We start from the raw sequence: 17,753 nt of genomic DNA on the forward strand, positions 1-17,753 counted from the left end.
TTCTATGTTCTATGATATTCTGGACAAAATGTTTTAGTTGGTTTCTTAAAGTTATTGGTTAATAATAGTAGGTTAATTGTCATAATCAAAGTCTTTGTAAGAGAACAGGTCAAAGCGTTTAGAGCAAATTGACAGAAAGCTTTGGGAAAATTTTGACAGTTAAAGTGAATATTGTTTGTGGTTAGCGATGAACGTTGCTATGGAGTGAATGAGAGTTTTGTTGAGCATTTTGCATTAATTTCCTATTAGAGTATTATAAGATTTAGAATCCAAGATTACATCAGAAGATTACACGACTGATACAATCTAAAGATCTCATTCATCATGCGTCCCGGGTTGTAAGCAAGGGAAGGGTATGCATATTGTACCAGTGTGTGCCGATTGGATGTTACCTTAGGACTTCTTTTACCCACATGAACATGAACAGGAACATGAACTGTGCTGTTTTATGCCTGTTAAACTTGTAGTTCTTCCAGCAGGACCGTTGCAAACGGTAGTGATTCGTGCTCACGGAATGGCAAACAATTAAAAAGGTTATCAATGTTTCTGAATACGGAGTAAACTGCAATTACTTTTCCTTTATTCTCCAGAAGTGATTGACTGCAAGAAATTTAACCAATATAATCTTCCTAATAGTAAATTCGTCCACTTTTTTGCGTTGACTATTAGCCGTTTGTTTGTAAACACTTTTTCATGAAACTGTCAAAAGCGAGCTGAAAATGGCAACCTATCAACGGGCTTTGCATCGACCTGTTCTCCTTAATAGATCTTGATCACAATTATAATGTCAACCTGGAAAGTCGCAATGCCCGTCTGAGCTAACATGAATTTTTGTTCATACATAATTTTAAGTGCAATGTGAACTTATTAAAATATCGGAAATTCTTAAATCATAAAATAACAAGCACTCAGATTTAATTCAATACTTTCGTAATGTCTCATTTAAAATGGATAAGGTACCAGTGCTACCAGCTAATCAATTTTGCAATAATTTTAACCAGAGGCAGAGATAATTGCGTCTCAGACAAAAATCGAGTGATTGAGATAAAAACTGATGCAACCGCTTCGTGGTAATAGTCAACTAAAAGCACGAACCGAGTGACTTTGAACAAACACGAATACAAATGCAAACGTTATGGACATTTCTAGAACAATTGTAATGCAACAACCCATCTGCAAACACTGGTTTCCGCTCGACACTCTTCATACTTTGTGTTTGCTTTTGACAGAAATGAAAGTAGCCCCCAAAAGAATAGAAAATACAATAATTAGCTTGTACCCAAACGTAACCACCAACCATAATGATGATGACGCCACCAAATCTCATTTGACTGGGCATCAATTTTTCATCCTCACCTTTAGCTTGTGTTTGTAGTAATGCTTCAGAAACGCTCCCATTCATGATGACAAATCAAAATGCATATTATAACTAGCGCCAGGGAGTGAAAGTATGAATGAAACAGAAGAACAAAAACAAACGGTCCCGAAAAAAACAGCTTAAAACAATCGCGTTCAACCACACTCTCCCTTAGTGGAAATGTGAAAAGTTCTATTGCAACTATTATCACACACAATGCAAACAGCACCGCTGATGCCCACCGTGGCATGGTAAGAATGCTGTTTTTTCCCTTCTGCCCAGCAATTATGACCACCGCGACAGATTTTTCCGACCTGTCTCTGTTAGTCGTGGCGCAGCTGCGGTTGAATGATGCATCAGGTAATGCAAAAAAATGGGAAAGCGAATCTATCCACCAGTACTAAAGCATCCGGAGCGCGTTTCAGAGGGCACGTACACCCATACAGCCCAGGTAAGGGGGTGGGGGGGGGGCGTAGTGCACTGTAAAAATGGCACAGGAAAAATTCACCATCCTTTCCCGAGTGCTGATGCACTGCCGTCCACCAGCATGGTGCCAGTTTTCTGGGAACTTACCCAGTTTCACACACACACACACAAAGGTACACTACTACATGCAGAGAGCGGAAACGGAACACATCACCGGCAGAACCGGAGACAGGTTGACAATTTTGCAAATTTTATGAAGCCCGTAATCCGATCTAAAAAGAAATCATTCCGACATCTGCCCGTGCACCGTGGCGGTAGCCGATAGCGAACTCGCCAAGGTCGGTTGGTCGGTCGGTCCGTGGAAATCCAATGACAGAGCTAGTAGCAGTAGTCGCTGTCATTTTTTTCTCTGCCCTCTGTAGTAACCGCGACGAGTGCTGCAAACATGGATCGTCCGCTGTAAACTAGCGCGGAACCGCCAAGGATCCGAGGATAGGCTGCGGTTGCCCATCAACCCCGCCCGGGGGTTTATCCGTTCTCCGCACGGGCGGCGAAATGGACACAGCGACGAAATGGAATTCTATAACATCGCCCGAAAGGATCGTCCATCGCCGCCGGGAGTCCTTTCGCGTTCGGGAGGGGTGTGTATGCCGGGGCAGAAATGGGAAAGGACAGCACACACACACACAAACGTGAATAATGTTGCAGTTTGCTCACTAATGGCCCATAGCTCCATTGAAGTAAGGCAATAAAAAAGGCGACCAACGGGTAAGCCATCATCATAAATACCGGAGAAGCTACGGGCTCGCTGCCGGCTGGTCCACCCGGGCGCACTGGCTCCACTGGGCGAAGGTAGCCTTTTTTGTGTGTGTGCAAACTCCAAAAGGCTTCTTACACCAGGCTTGACCTCCCGCGTATGCGTTTGCGCTACGGCAGCGGTAAGGTTACCCCGGCTCACATGACAAGCCGGTGGCAGCATGCCTGACATCATTATCAACAACAACGGTCGGTTGGTCGGTCGGAACACGGATGCAGGACTCGACCGCAAGCAACGGGGGTCAGCCCATTAGCGTTTGCCCCCTTTCCTTTACCACGCTCCTCCTTTCGCTGCACCCCATCATGTTTGTTGGTCTGAGGTTGGTGCACATTAACCATTATTGTCGTTCGATAGTGCGAAACGCTTGTGGTGCATCGAGTTGCTGCCACTATCGGCAGCAAAATATTCACCGAAACGGCGCGGCACAATTGAACACCGACACCGGCCTTAACACGCGTTTTGCTGTGCCATATAACAAAAAAGAAGATGAAAATTGAAGTGTGTGTGTGTGTGTGTTGCTAGACTGGTGAAGCTATTTGGCACCGCGTCAGTGTTGCGATGTGGAGGGGGAAAATGGGGAAAAGATAGCAAAACAGTTTGATAGTGCGTTCCAATGAGTGTCAACATGGCGGCAATAATGGCGACCGTGGTGAAAACGCACATCAGCAGCCCATTTATGGCTCAACAATGTTACTCTTTGTCTGATAAAATTGTTGCTCGTAAGGTGCCTTTGAAAATGTGTTGAGGTATGCCAAAAAGATAAAATGTTTCTGTAGCCAAGATTTTCCAAATTTTAAAATCTTTAAACTTTTTACTGAACAATAACGGCGCAAATTTAGGTATTTTTACGGATTGCAGATAAATGAGACAAAGACCAAACTGATGGTAGCAACATCAGCGACCGTACCAATAACAAATCCAAACCTATGTAGGCGTGATGTACAGATAGATGAACGCATTTTTGAAGTCGTCCCAGAATTCACCTATCTCGGGTCAAAGGTCAGCAACGACAATAGCATGGAAGCTGAGTTGCGCGCAAGGATGTTGGCTGCCAAACGGTCATTCTACAGCCTGAGAAATCAGTTTACCTCTAAGAACCTGTTGCGACGGACGAAACTGAGACTATATAGTACCTATATAGTACCAGTACTCACATACGCCTCTGAGACATGGACACTGTCCAAATCTGACGAAACCCTCTTAGCCGCGTTCGAAAGAAAGATGCTCACAAGGATACTTGACCCCGTATGTGTGGAAGAACAATGGAGGAGCCGCTATAATGACGAGCTATACGAGATGTACGGCGACCTCACTGTCGTGCAGCGTATCAAGCTCACCAGACTCCGGTGGACTGGCCATGTCGTACGCATGGAATCAAACGACCCATTCCGTAAAGACTTTTTTGGCTGTCCACAAGAACAGAAGAGGCATAGTAGGCCCTAATTGAGGTGGGAAGATGGTGTCATAAAGGCCAGGATAACCTGAGGCAGGGCAAGACCGCAAAGCGGTTGTAGCGCCGGATAAGGCGACGACGAAAGATCGATCAGTTTGCCGTAACTGTTTGAACTACGTTAATACTTTGTAACTTGTAAGGTCATGCCAGTTAGGTTGGACCGACAAATATGCCAACAGTTATTATCAGCTATGTACAGCATTAAGTACTACCTAAGATTACTCACTTAAGTTAAACTCAAAAGGGATGCTGTAAGTGTTTGCTAACTAGATACTTTTTAACTGAAATACTTTTAAACTGGATACTATCGTTAGCTGGGAGGGATTCCAGTTAAAAATCGGTTAAACTCTTCGTCATCTTCGGTTCATATTTGGATTTGTTTGACAATTGGAAATGTATCCCAGTTAGCAAACATTTTTCCGTTAACTGAAAATAAGCGAACCTCAGCTAGCGAACACTTATTGTTCTGCTTTTGTTAAACTTTCAGCTGAAAGACTTGACGAACATCGAGAAGAATGGCAACAGTGTAAGCTTTGTAAAATATTTGAATTATTTACATGATGTTTTGCATGAATCTATGTACTTTGTATGAACGTTGGGGTGAGTATCATTATTGAGTTTAAACCTTGTTGATATCTCCAAAATGTAAAAAAAACAATTAGAGGATTTTGTGTAATCTACCATTATCGATACTAAATGTGTAAAGTTATTTCGACAAATGCTTTTTAGTAAATATATAAAAGAACGATAAATATCTTTATTAAATAGTCTAACATTAACCTTAGCGAGCGAACCTCTAAACATCAACACCCAATCTAGATAACAAACTATTGATTTATCATCTCATCTGCGACCGCATTTGTGCCATGTTTTGCCACCCGCGCATAGCTTTTCCGCCGTGCTTTAGCAGCAGCGATTTCAAGCGCTTTTCAAAAACTTGTACCACAACCACTCGGATACCAGCAAACGGCCATAAATATCCTTTGCATCACGAGGAAACCCCAAGAATCCGCACACTCTGCAACGCTATGGTTTCGTGCGGCATTGTGCAAGTTTGCCATCACCGCACATACTTACACACACACACAAACATGTACGATGGATGAGGTCTCGTCGATCTCGGGACGGCCTGTCCCGGTGCTTGGTCCCGGTGACCACAGCGAGCGATCGCGTTTGTAGTGCACGTCCAATCGAAGCTGTGCACAGCGAGGAAAGAGCAGTGTGCCTTCTGCGACGGAAAAGCCGAAGCGAAAATAAATAACATAATGAACAGGGAACAAATTATGAGTACCGTTGGAACTGCCTTCAGCATCGTCGTAGCCCGCGCGTCGCACAACCGTTGCCATGGTGGAGTGTGCGGCTCAGCCGACGAACAAGCCGACGGCCATGGCTTCGCAGCGTTGCGGTTCGCTGCATTCACAACCGTCATCGAGATGTACGTGAACCGCACGGTTTTGTCGCGGTCGTTCTGCGTTTGCGTCGAGAATCGCGCGCCTTGGGTATCGCCTCGGTGACGGTGCCATTGCTCCTGTTGCACATGGGTATGGTGCAAAGCCATCCGGGAACTTGCACCTATCCACCACTGTACACACACCCTACCGGCGAACCGTTTGCAATCAGTGTACGGGCGTAATGTTTCCTTCCCCATAGTGACACACACACTCTGTTTCTCTCTCTCTCTCTGTCTGCCGGCAGCGGATTGTACCCATCCACTGGCACTGATTTGGGAGAACTTTATTATGCGGTAACTATCCACAACTAACGCGCGGTAGAAACATACAGCGAGCGCTCACCCGCGCACACACCCATCGACCGATCGCAATTTTCCGCATGTGGTGAAAACTCCCTGTGGGGATGGCAATGCCGGGCCGCGGCTGGAGACGACCGCGCCACGATATATCGGTTTCAGCACCACAAACTTACCCACACACCGGTGCTGGCGGGAAAAGTGCAACAGCGGAAATGACGCCAACCCCCGAACACATACACACACACACACACACAGGCATACGGGAGCGGTGTGTGCAGGTGCAAATCGGTTGGATCAATTTCCCATTAACAGTGCGCGTTTTGGCGAATCGCTGTAATTTGTAGTAATTTTTAATAACTATCTGCCGCTTGACTAATGAATGGAATTATGAATCTGCATGAGGCGCTGCTGTGTGTTTCCGCGTGATACTCGATAGTACGGGTAGCGTAAATTAGACTATATTTGGGTAATAAAAAGTGAATTATAAACGAAAATGAGGCTACAGGGCTAACACTGGTTTGCCCGGCGCTGTGAATCTATCGAAATAAAATCTAGTTACCACGATACCATTTGCTATCAACAATTTCGTTTCACACCCTCACTGCCTTCTGGTGGTCTATTAGTAGCAAAGATAGATGTATCAGGTCCTGTGACATTACAGCCAACATACATTTTCCAAGTGCAACATTTCACGGGTAACGAAATCTAGTGTTACAATTATGAAAAGGGCTAACGGGTTCGAATTGTATATACCATGATGCCAATCGTTGATGCCGTGTTTGAAAAATAATGTTTCAATTTTGAGCTGGCTTGAGAAACCGTGTTATTTGCATCATAACGTAAGATGATAAAAAATATAGGCATTAAAGAAATGAGACCAACAAATTGTGGAAGTTATCCTAAAATATATGGAAAATAATAAATAAATCGCCAGAGGAACACAAAACATAACGCGAACCACTTCGTTTTTCATTTTTTATAGGCAGTGCCCAAATGACGGTGCACGGCGCCTGGAAAAAATATTTACAACGACCGATAACGCTTTTGTGATGCCGCATTGTCTAAGTAAACCCTGAATTTTTCGAACCAAGATTTATACGACCAAGAATTATGCGACCAAGACTTTTGCGACCAAGGCGTTTGCGACCAGAATTTTGCGACCAAGAATTTTGCGACCAAGATTTTTTTCGACCTAGAATTTTGCGACCAAGAATTTTGCGACCAAGAACTTTGCGACCAAGAACTTTGCGACCAAGACTTTTGCGACCAAGACTTTTGCGACCAAGACTTTTGCGACCAAGACTTTTGCGAACAAGAACTAATGCGACTAAAAAATTATTTGAGTTTTTACGGCGACCTATACCGTTGTTACGATGCCGGATGGGCTAGGTAAACGCTATAAATCGTGATAAACTTGGTAGTTTTTTTCCGCCATTCAGATAACCATGGGAACAGTTTTCATAGTTGCTATATATGTTTAAAAAAATTAACAGAAGTTGGCAGTTTAGAAAAAGTTGACACTAGCTATCTTACAACATTGCCCAGTACAAACATTGCCATTAACTCCCTTATGATCCTTTATCGTTGCTGAGATTTTTTTTCGATTATTTTATTTCCTGTCTTTTGTTGCTCTAAAGCTATAAATTTATTTCTGTTTGTATTGATTTTCATTTCCTTGTTTAATTTAATAGCTTCTTTACACAATCGATAATGTGGATCCTTTATGAGAACATTAAACTTATATTAAAAAAATCCTCGTAACATCGAAACTATCGAGCCACTTTCCTAATCTCGATCGAATTTGATATCGATTGAAGCGATTGTAAAAAGTCAAAAAATGTCTTTTACTTTGATGTTTGTTTTTTTATATATATTTTGCCATACTGTACGCATAACTGAGCAGGATGCTCATGAAATCAATTAAAGTAACCATTGTATCTAGGCAACTTCAACTATCGTTCCTCTTCGATTGAGATTGGGAAAGTGGCTGAGCAATACGACAATAACAAACTACGGTATTGGAGACTTTACAATCTCAAGTATTAGCATTATGATGAATTATTTATGTATTTATAAGCTATATTTATTATTTAGTCCATTTTGTTTTTAAACAGGTGCCTTTCTTGTTCTTCTAGCGAGTTCAATTATCAGTTTCGTCAAGTTTGTGATGTTCACTAATTATAATATTTGATAAGAATTCCGTAGCATTGCCATACTTCCTTCTGTTCCCACACTCAAATGAAGATAGAAAGCTGAGAGTGTGTTAAAAACAAATGTTATCATATTGAACTCACATCCACGATTACTGTACTTCAACATCACGGCATTGCAAAAGTCTTACGGTGAAAACGAGCAAAAAACACACACACACCCACACACATGCAATTGCTCTAAAGATGCTACTTTACAACCGTTCGCAATCCAAGTTCAACGCCACCGGCAGTGGGTGAAGAAATCGACCGACAATTTGCCGGAAGTAACTTGCGATAGATCACGTCCTCTCTTACGCGCGCGGTATCGTGCTTGCACATCGCTACCAAACCCCGCCACCCCGGAGACGCTGATGGTACGGTAAGTGATTAAGCTCTGGTATCGCGTCTCCGATTTCATCATCGCCGGGCGTTTGTTGCCACATCATGCCCACGTGGCCAGAACAACACCCGCGTCCCGTGTGTAGCGCATAAGAACGCAAAGAATCAACCGAGTGTGCGATGGCTTCTCCACGGATTCTACGGAGCGCACTTGCACCACATGCGCCCACTTTCTTACGACGCGCTCACACTCCCCCACCTAACTGTGAACAATTCCGTCACAAAGGAATCGGTAAAACAAAAGCTCCCTCCCCGAGCCCCAGCTGTGAGATGGCGGGCGTGTCTGATGCAGGGTAGCTTTTCCAGTGTTGCTTTGTAGGAGGTGTGTGTGTGCGTGTGTGTGAAGTCCCTGCCCAAGTTAAGTCAAATCGAGCGGAGTGCATTCAGCGGAGTGTGTAACTTGAATGAGTCAGCTTTTAAGCAGACAGGAAGCAGAACCGCCCGCGAATATGTGTACTGGGCGCGACCGAGTTCGTGTGCGAGTGTGCGTTCTCACTTTCAAGTGTCTAGCCTCATTGACACCGTCCTGGTCCTGGTTGGCGCTTGTGCAAGGATGATCAAGTGAGGATAGAGCCGTCTGGCAGGAAACTCTTATTCCGCTGACGCACGCAACCACGTTCCCTGTGGCTTCCGGTGGCCGCAGCATTGAGCGCATTTTACGCCTCACCTGTTTACGCTTAGATGGCGCATATGCACGCTTTGCTCGCGATTGCTGTAATGATTAAACCAAACGATAAGCGTGATGTTGGTGACGATATGGTGAAGATACAGAAACACAATGAATGATACAACTTTGCCAAGCTACTGAGAAATTGTAATATCCCTTAACACACACTCGGAGCAATTCGGTGCGTACATTTACAATGCGTTCTGGGAAGAATGACTCGCTGCTGGATAGTGCAATATTGCAATACGACTTCAAACACGATTTCATGGTAAAAACAATTCTTCCTCAGAACCAGAATGCAAAATCCAAGACATAATTGCAACATGCTTCGACAAAAATGTCACTTGCTTGCTTGGAAAATCCCCAGTGACCGGCTTTGTGCATTCGATCTGACAAACGAATGGTGTAAGCTTCTCGGGAATTTATTCTTACATGACGAACAACTATTTTTAGACAGGACAGTCCCTAGAATGCCACAGTCTGGTCGAAGCACTACAATGTAACCATTTCGAACCACACATTCACACAACAGTCAATCGTTTCGAAATGGGAAATGGTGACATTTCCAAACTCCTTCAAACACTTACTAGGACGACATACGAAGGCTCTGTAAGTTCCTCTCTACCAACGCTTGAGCGTTTAATAATTATAGTCTCTTGCACTATCGCTTTTCATGCGGCGAGACAGCACGTCTCGCTGCATAATAGTGACCTCATTTCTTCAGCCAAAGTAATCATTCATCTTCCGTTATTTTTCCCCAGCCTGATGACGTCCAGAGTCGCCGCAGGTCCGCTTCAAAATAGCTATCGTTAGTAACCACCGTCACCGCCCTCCCTCAACCCCGATTGGCCGATGATGCGATGGATGGGATGCCGGTTTCATTCGCGTTATCGTGAAAAATCATCTCAGTTTCATCCGAAAACTGTCGTCCCATGGTTTGAAATTACCCTCGGTTCGCGCGTATACGCAAACCGTGAGCGCGCACCACCCGCGTTAGCGCAGGGCGTAATGTCCGAGCGTGACTTAATTTATTCCCATAACTCTTAGCAACATACCATTGTTGTGCACTGTTATCTGATGTAGAATGATTGCACACACACACATACAAACACCCACCGTTACCAGTTGTTCCCGGTTCTGGGGATGATGATCTGGGTGGCTTCCAGGGGATGAAAAAAAAACAAAAACCCTCACCCAGCAAGATGGTAGCTTTTGGGAGATTACGGATGCTCCAATTCTCGTTGGCTGGAGCGGGCTGAATAAAGAAAAAACTTGTTTCTCGCAAACACAATAAGATCGGGATTACGATTGCATGGCGCTCGTCTGTTTCGATGCTGCCCTTGATTTATGCTTCCTCTTGCACTGCGTGTTTTGCACCATTCGCTTGGCAGAACCCTTCCCACTCTGCAACAGCATCGTTTGTTTTGGCCACGCGTTCTAGAAGTAGCCAACTGCATTGTGCTGTTGCAACATTCATCTGGTAGTGCGTGGAAGTGTGGTATGACTTACTCAACCTTTTAAAATGTCACGTGTCAATAACGGAATTTTACAGGTGAGAAATATTTTACGACCAGTGTGGCCTACATACAGGCGTTGTGATGCATTGGGAATGGGAATACAGGTGTCCCCCGAGATACGACTGTATTTGGGACCAAAAAAATGCCCCTAAAAAAGCAAGGCGTAAGTTGAAATAGTCGTATGTCAAATATCTGTGAATATAAGGTTTTTAACCGAAATTGAAGAGTCGGAATCTATGAAATCGTATATTTTATTTAAAATAATGTACGATAATGTATTAATTTTACTTCAAAAGCCGTTTACATGATATAGCTGTTCAAAATCAAAATCGTCGTATCTGCGAATCGTCGTAACTCGAGGGGGTCGTAACTCGGGAGACGTCTGTATAGTTATTTGCTATTTTATACTTGGTACGTGATAGGTTATTTCAATAATTTCTTATTCACATGAACCGGCAGCTTTTGATGTATTTTCAGTGATTTTGAGTACAGTGAAATTGGAGTTCCTTTTGTTTACAACTAACTATTTTTCAGTATCCAATGTAAACAACGCTCGCGAGTGGTTTTTCCATACGCGCACAAATGTCACAAACATATTGAATAATGCTGGTTACATTGGAATCTGAAAGCAGCGCAAAAATAAAAAATATCAATTTTATTTGCATATATTTGCATTTTTGTTTATTCGTGTTTCTACTGAAGATAAGATATATGAGAAATCACTCCTGAATAAAAAAAAAAGATATATGAGTATCATCATAAATGTTAACGGAAAGTGCTTTGTTCCCAGAAGGTTAAAATGCTAATAATTTACAGTAACATTTATGCCATAATGGATTTTTGATAGTGAAAACAAAGTTGTTTAACCGATTTGTTATGTGTTACATTATGTTACCGACTTGCTCATAGCTTTGCCCAATCTGCCAATTGTTACGGAGATTGGATGGAACAGTTGTGTAATATTTTCCGTTTGCTTTTTGGCAAAAAAAGACGGATAAGAAAACTGCTATGATCTAGATACAGGCTAACGTCTACTGTTACAGCGTACCATTTGTTTGCTAAACACGTTAACCAACACAGGTATGCTACCAGCTTGCAGCAGAGCAGAGCAACACATACTAGTCCGCGTACCCCCCAATTAGCTAATACTTGAGCACAACCAGTGTAAAAAAAACTTAAATTTACGCATCAAACAGAGCAGTTTATGTGAAGTAGGTTTCTTTCAAGTTCTGTCGATGCAAAACGGTATCGTCAGTCGGTCATGTGCAAACAAAGTATTGAAACTCAGTACCTGTTTTTTCTGTTTAGTTAGAATCATTTATTTTCTATTTGTAGAATGGAAGATTTCAAAACAGTTTCCAAAATTTATATAAGGTCAGACATTCATTCACTGTCTTTCAAATTTCAAAGTAAAAACAAACGGAAATAAGCGAGGAACCCAGCTATGCGCCTAAAGGTATGCAATATGGTTTCTATTTTTATTTTTTACGTGAATTTCCTTAAAACATCATTTCATTATTTATGAAAAATGTACAAACTTATAAAGAAATCTAATAACTAATATAACATGAACAAAATAATTCCATACAACATGTTATGCGATTAATTTCTCAAACTGCCCTAGCGAAACTACTTACTCATCCGAAATTACCACATCAAAATTATCTACATTTATTTCCTTCTACTACAAACTCAATTAGATTTCACAACTATTCGCATTTTATAATTTCCCCCCTCTCCCACAGTCAAACCCAGCCAGGGACGCAAAAATGTTGATTATTATTTAACGAAATCATTTATCGCTTACCTGTGTTTGCTTTCAAGCGCTTACAGCACGCCGTTGCTGTAGTATCGCTCGCCGTTCAAAATTCGCTTCGAACAAAACCTCAATCTGCACATACTTAAAATAGCATTATGTCCTCGGGGCACGGGGACACTCAGTCCATTTGCTCGACCGAAACCAAACCGACCAACCGTCGTACCAATGGCCCCGTTGGTTTCCGAAGGGTCCTCCGAAATTTATGAAATTAGTTTTGCTGCTGGTAGAATGCATCCTGCTCTGCTCTTACCATCACGGCGTTTCGCCTCGTGTTCGTGTATGTGTTGTGGTTTTAGCTCGAACCTACCGAGCGCACCGAAATAGCACGGAACGGTACAGCAGCAGCCAGCAGCGGACCAAACCGGCCCCCGGCTGCCGTTCACCAGGGTTGCAATCAAATTTTCATTCTAATTCCTGCTACAATCGAACCGTAACAATTAACATACTTTTGCACTAAATTTCCTCGGATTCCCATCTGCAAATCCCGTGACATCTGGTCGTACGGTTTGCGTAGAGTAGCTTTGGCCTTTTCCCCTTCGGTACGGTGGCTTTGGCCGAATCGAACCGACAACGGTGGCTCGGTTTCGCAAGTAAATAAATATACATGCTTGAGTAATTAGTGTCACGCCGGGCACATGAAGCTAGTCAGGTGTCGAGCCGATCGTCTCACCTTGTAGCTGAAGGCCGTGTATTGCGGGCGATGTGGCCAATGTGGAACTTCATTTTCCACGTGATTCATTAAAATATGATGATTTCCCGAAAGAAGCTTTCCATTAAGCGTTTCGAGCGAATAAATCACTTCACCGGTTGCGGATGGACGTGCCGGAAAGTGGGGCAACGTGTGTGGGTAGGTTTGCAACAACCAGGGACTAGTGACCAGTGAGTCCAGAAGGCAACCAACGTCAGCAAACGAAGCCGACGACAAAATATCCCTCGAATGTAGATTTTATCCCTATGCCGGTGATAACCAGACCCGAGCTTTCCTCCACGTCGACCGTGCGCAGCAAATCTAGCCGCCGGTCATCATCATCATCATCGCCGTCGTCCAGCCGGTATGGTCATAAATTTTACGAACCCGGCCCGGATCTGCCCATTGCCGATCCCATCCCCGGATGTTGACAGTGTAAATATTTTAAGGAATAGCTGAAGCCCAAAACCTTCGGCTCGAACTCGCCGGGGCCACGAGTGACTTTGTTTCGTTCCATTTTTCGACCTGATAGATTTGTTTGACCATCAGAAGCGAGCTAGCTACGAACGGGTTTGGAGCGACGCAAACAAAGCAAATATTTTCACTTCCCGCTTTGAAGTACATTGTCCAAATGTTTGGCTCCTATTTTCCATTCCACCCACTCGGCAACGCAACGGCATTCTGCCATTCTGTCTGGCCGGCGGGATTGAAATATTTAGCCCCGTGGGTAGGGGTTAGACAGCAAAAGCTTTAAGCTTACAAATGCGCAAAAAAAAGAACCTCTCAACACGAGCAGGAAAACAATCTTCCAAACTTCACCGAAACAATCCCATTCAAGCGGAGATGATTTAAATAACAAATTAGAGTGCCACCCAAGCACACCAACCGCCAACGGCAGGGGAAAGCGCATCAGTACCGGCGGTGGTGGTGATTCAATTTGCTCCGGCAGCAAACACTCAGCCGGCGATGACACTCTCACATCATTATCGTTCGGTGTCGTTATCATCTCGGCGTCTTCATCGGTAACTTTCGGCGATCGATTGCCGGTGCCGCTGTCAGTAGCAGCAACTTCTGGCAGAGGCCTAAAACATCGTGAGTTGACGCGCGAGAGAAGAAAAAACGGCGCTGCACGCCTCAGTTTTCATGATTCGACGTTGGTTAAAAGTTTGGCTGAAGCGCGATGGAGCGATGGGGAAGGGGACACACCGAAGCGTCAACAGCGCGAGCCCTTCTCGCCCGATGTTTGACGAGGGTGCGAATTTTTAATCCAATTCTCTCATTACGCGCATGAAGACGTTCCGCTTACCGCACGGCGTTGGCTGACTTAACAAGGTTTTGATTAATTGAAAAGTCAAGCTGATTGCAAAAACATCCCCTGCTGCTTGGTGGGGGGGGGGGAGTGGGGGAGACGGAGGGACGCCCGAACCATTACCATCGAGTGAAAACGGACAGCGTTTGGAGGTCGCGAACGCGGTCGATCTTCGATAAACGGAATAGGATCTATCTGCACCAATAGCGCAAAAATCAAAGCTGGAAAAGTATTGTGCACGGACGACAGTACGAGGAATTCTGGATAATTCAATAAGAATTGATAATTGGCAGAAAAATATACATTGCAGACAAATATTTACACACTATGGTGTTGACTTAAAATAAACATTTTTTTTATTTTACTGGTTTTCCTTTAATTTTTTTTTTTTTTGTAAACTCATGGTTCAACTCAAACGCAATTAATAAAATTTGTTTGTTTGAATATCCTACACTGTCCGTAAATATTTTTTTATCAATCCTTTCCTTTTGCGACGAGCCTTTTGTCGTTTATGATTGATTTTATAATTCACTTAATTATCAGTAAGTGTTTTGACATGTCATTTTTAAAAATATTTAAAATGCCAGAAACGTTGTGATACTCTACAATTAGGGCATGATCACAAATTGCTCGCTCGAGTATGTAACTTTAGTTGCTTTTAGTTTTTAAATTATAACCCTAATGAACTTTACAGAACTAGTTGCAGTTTCCAAACGATAACATTTGTCACTATTTACATGCCGTCTGAGAAGTAACGTGCTTCTTAATGCTCATGAAAATTAGATTTGGACCACAACGATGGCTCATTCCGCTATCGTACAGGCTTATACTATCCTAAACTCAATGCGATGCAAATCCAGGAAATGAACTCCCAAGTGAACTTTTCCATACAAATGAACATTCAAAATTCATCAACTCGACTTGGAGACGACTCGATTGCAAGAATAGAATTCGCCTGATAGTTGTACCAACAATTGTTTGACTGCAAATAGAGATGTTTTTTGGGAACTTTAGCATACAATATTACAGACAAACTGTTTTGGAGTTTGGAGTTTGACATTGGCGGATATCATATCAAAACTCCATCAAATCCACACTCAAACAAGTCTCAGATTTTCAACCAAGGTCTAGGTTTAAACAAACCCCACATTCGTCGCTGAAATGAAGAATTGATTATTTTTTAACATTGTGTCAAGAAAGGTTAAAAATTGTTGGATTCGACCTTTTTAAGTATATAAAGTAGTACAATTCATTTCAAACAAAAAAGAAATCAAAACAATTTTAAAATGTATCTTTTTACACAATTGCTGAAATCCAATGTGGCAGACTGTAAATGTCCAATGGATGCTACCAGATGGTTACACTGAATGGCTGAAAAATTCAGCCTTCTGACTTAAAATAAAGAACTAATGATAGAAAAATAAAATAAAATGATAAAATGATAAAATGACCAACATATTTGCAATAAAAACTGCCCAAAACTTGAGTGTACTATCAGTTCAGAGGTATGTGCCCAACAACGAACGATAAAAGAGGTCGTAGGATATTGAATCATCCATTACACATAGAATCGGTTGGTTAGTAGAAAAGACAAGCTCAATCTTATTTTGCGTTGTGTGTGTAAGACCGCACTAGTATATATAAACTAGAAATATAGTTTATATATATAGTAATAATATGAACTAGAAACAATTAAAATAAATTAAATATTAAGAACAACTATGTTTTTAAACTACAACGATGACTTTATATAATAACGAAACGTGTAAAAAATCAGTGTTTGCACCAAATTTGGTTCAACCAACCCATTCGTAGCTACGACAGGCATTTTACCGTCTGTAGTTATGTCACAAAATAAGAATAAAATTATTATCGAACATACAATCCTTATAAAATGAAATATATCCACATTTATCGTGCACAAAAACCACCTTTTTACACACACACAATCAATTTCCCGCAATCTACCTACGCGAACGTGTTTGAAGCAATCATTACCATCATTTCACAATTTCCTACCACCCGATACTGTGTTACCTAACATTTAACTCTCACCCCAGCCCACTGTGCCGTGGTACCCATTCACACCAAAACACGTGTCATACTCATTTACCGCAATTTCAATCTAGCTCCGATTCAATTAGCACCTTACCCGCGGGCGACGGCGCCCAGACGCGCGCGGTTGAGCATCGCGGACGCAGTGGAGCAGAAATCGGGATAATTGTTTACAGCAATCCATTTTCTTCGACGAGCACTTGTACGAACACTGCCACCCTTACGCTCCCTCATCCCGGCGATGGCGTTTTCCTGATCAGCGTTGGTACGAATTTATCAGATCTTTGATCCACATGCACCACGATAGCTCGCCCTTCGACCTACCATCCTGTATGGGTCGGGAAGAAGGTAAAACATAATAAAAAGCCACGAGTGAGCCACTTCAAACCATGGTTGTTTGCGGGCATTGCAGCACCACGGTCACCAGCAACCAACTAGGTAGCAAACTACCCACGTGGAAAACCCTTCTGGTGAGCGCGCGCCTTTGAACGCAACGGGAATAATTAAAACTCTTTCCGTCAAATTCCGGCTAGCAGCACAGAGCGCGGCTTTCGCTTACCGCCGCGAAAGAAGAATCGTTATTACTTCATTACTTTCACCCCCAGCGCCAAAGCGTGGCCACGATCGCGCGCAAAGGGTTCCAACAGCCCGACGACGCACACCGGGCACATGAAACGTGGTGATCACCATGGCCACAAGCCACGGTTGGTTTTGCACATCGGTTTCGATTGTTTGTGCTCGGTTCGATTATAAAACCAATTAAAAATCAAATTTTCTTGTCCTACATCAGGGTGGCGCACGGGAGAAAGAGAAAAAAAACGCGGAAATCAAAGCGGCAAGCGGCAAGAAAAACAACCACACAGCTCTCCACACTCGACCTGACGCAGTTCGCTTATCCTCGTGCTTTCCGACGTTTTCCGGTACGTTCTAGTGGTCCGGTAATTCTATGCCGTTCGTTTTTTTTTCTCTCTCTCTGCTTTTACCGTGTTCCAAGTTCTTGACAAACAATGTTCTAATTTTTTGTTTCCCCTCGCTACCCCGTTCTTTGATTCTTTGCGCGCTATCCGCGGGTTTGGTTCGGTTTGAAGCTTTTGAAAACTGCAGGCAGTGATGAACGACGAGCAGCGGACAACAGCGGCAGCGATAGCGTTCTTTACAAAAATGTAAATTTACAATCAGGCAGCGAGCGCTCGGGCAGCACGAACCCGAGTTCGCTGAAAGTGCCAATTTTATTTTCTTATCCATCGATTCGTGAAAGCTTTTTTGAAATGGAATGGTTTTGGGTTTTTATTTTGCTGTGCCTG

This window comes from Anopheles merus, chromosome 3R, assembly GCF_017562075.2.
Source record: "Anopheles merus strain MAF chromosome 3R, AmerM5.1, whole genome shotgun sequence".
Taxonomy (NCBI): domain Eukaryota; kingdom Metazoa; phylum Arthropoda; class Insecta; order Diptera; family Culicidae; genus Anopheles; species Anopheles merus.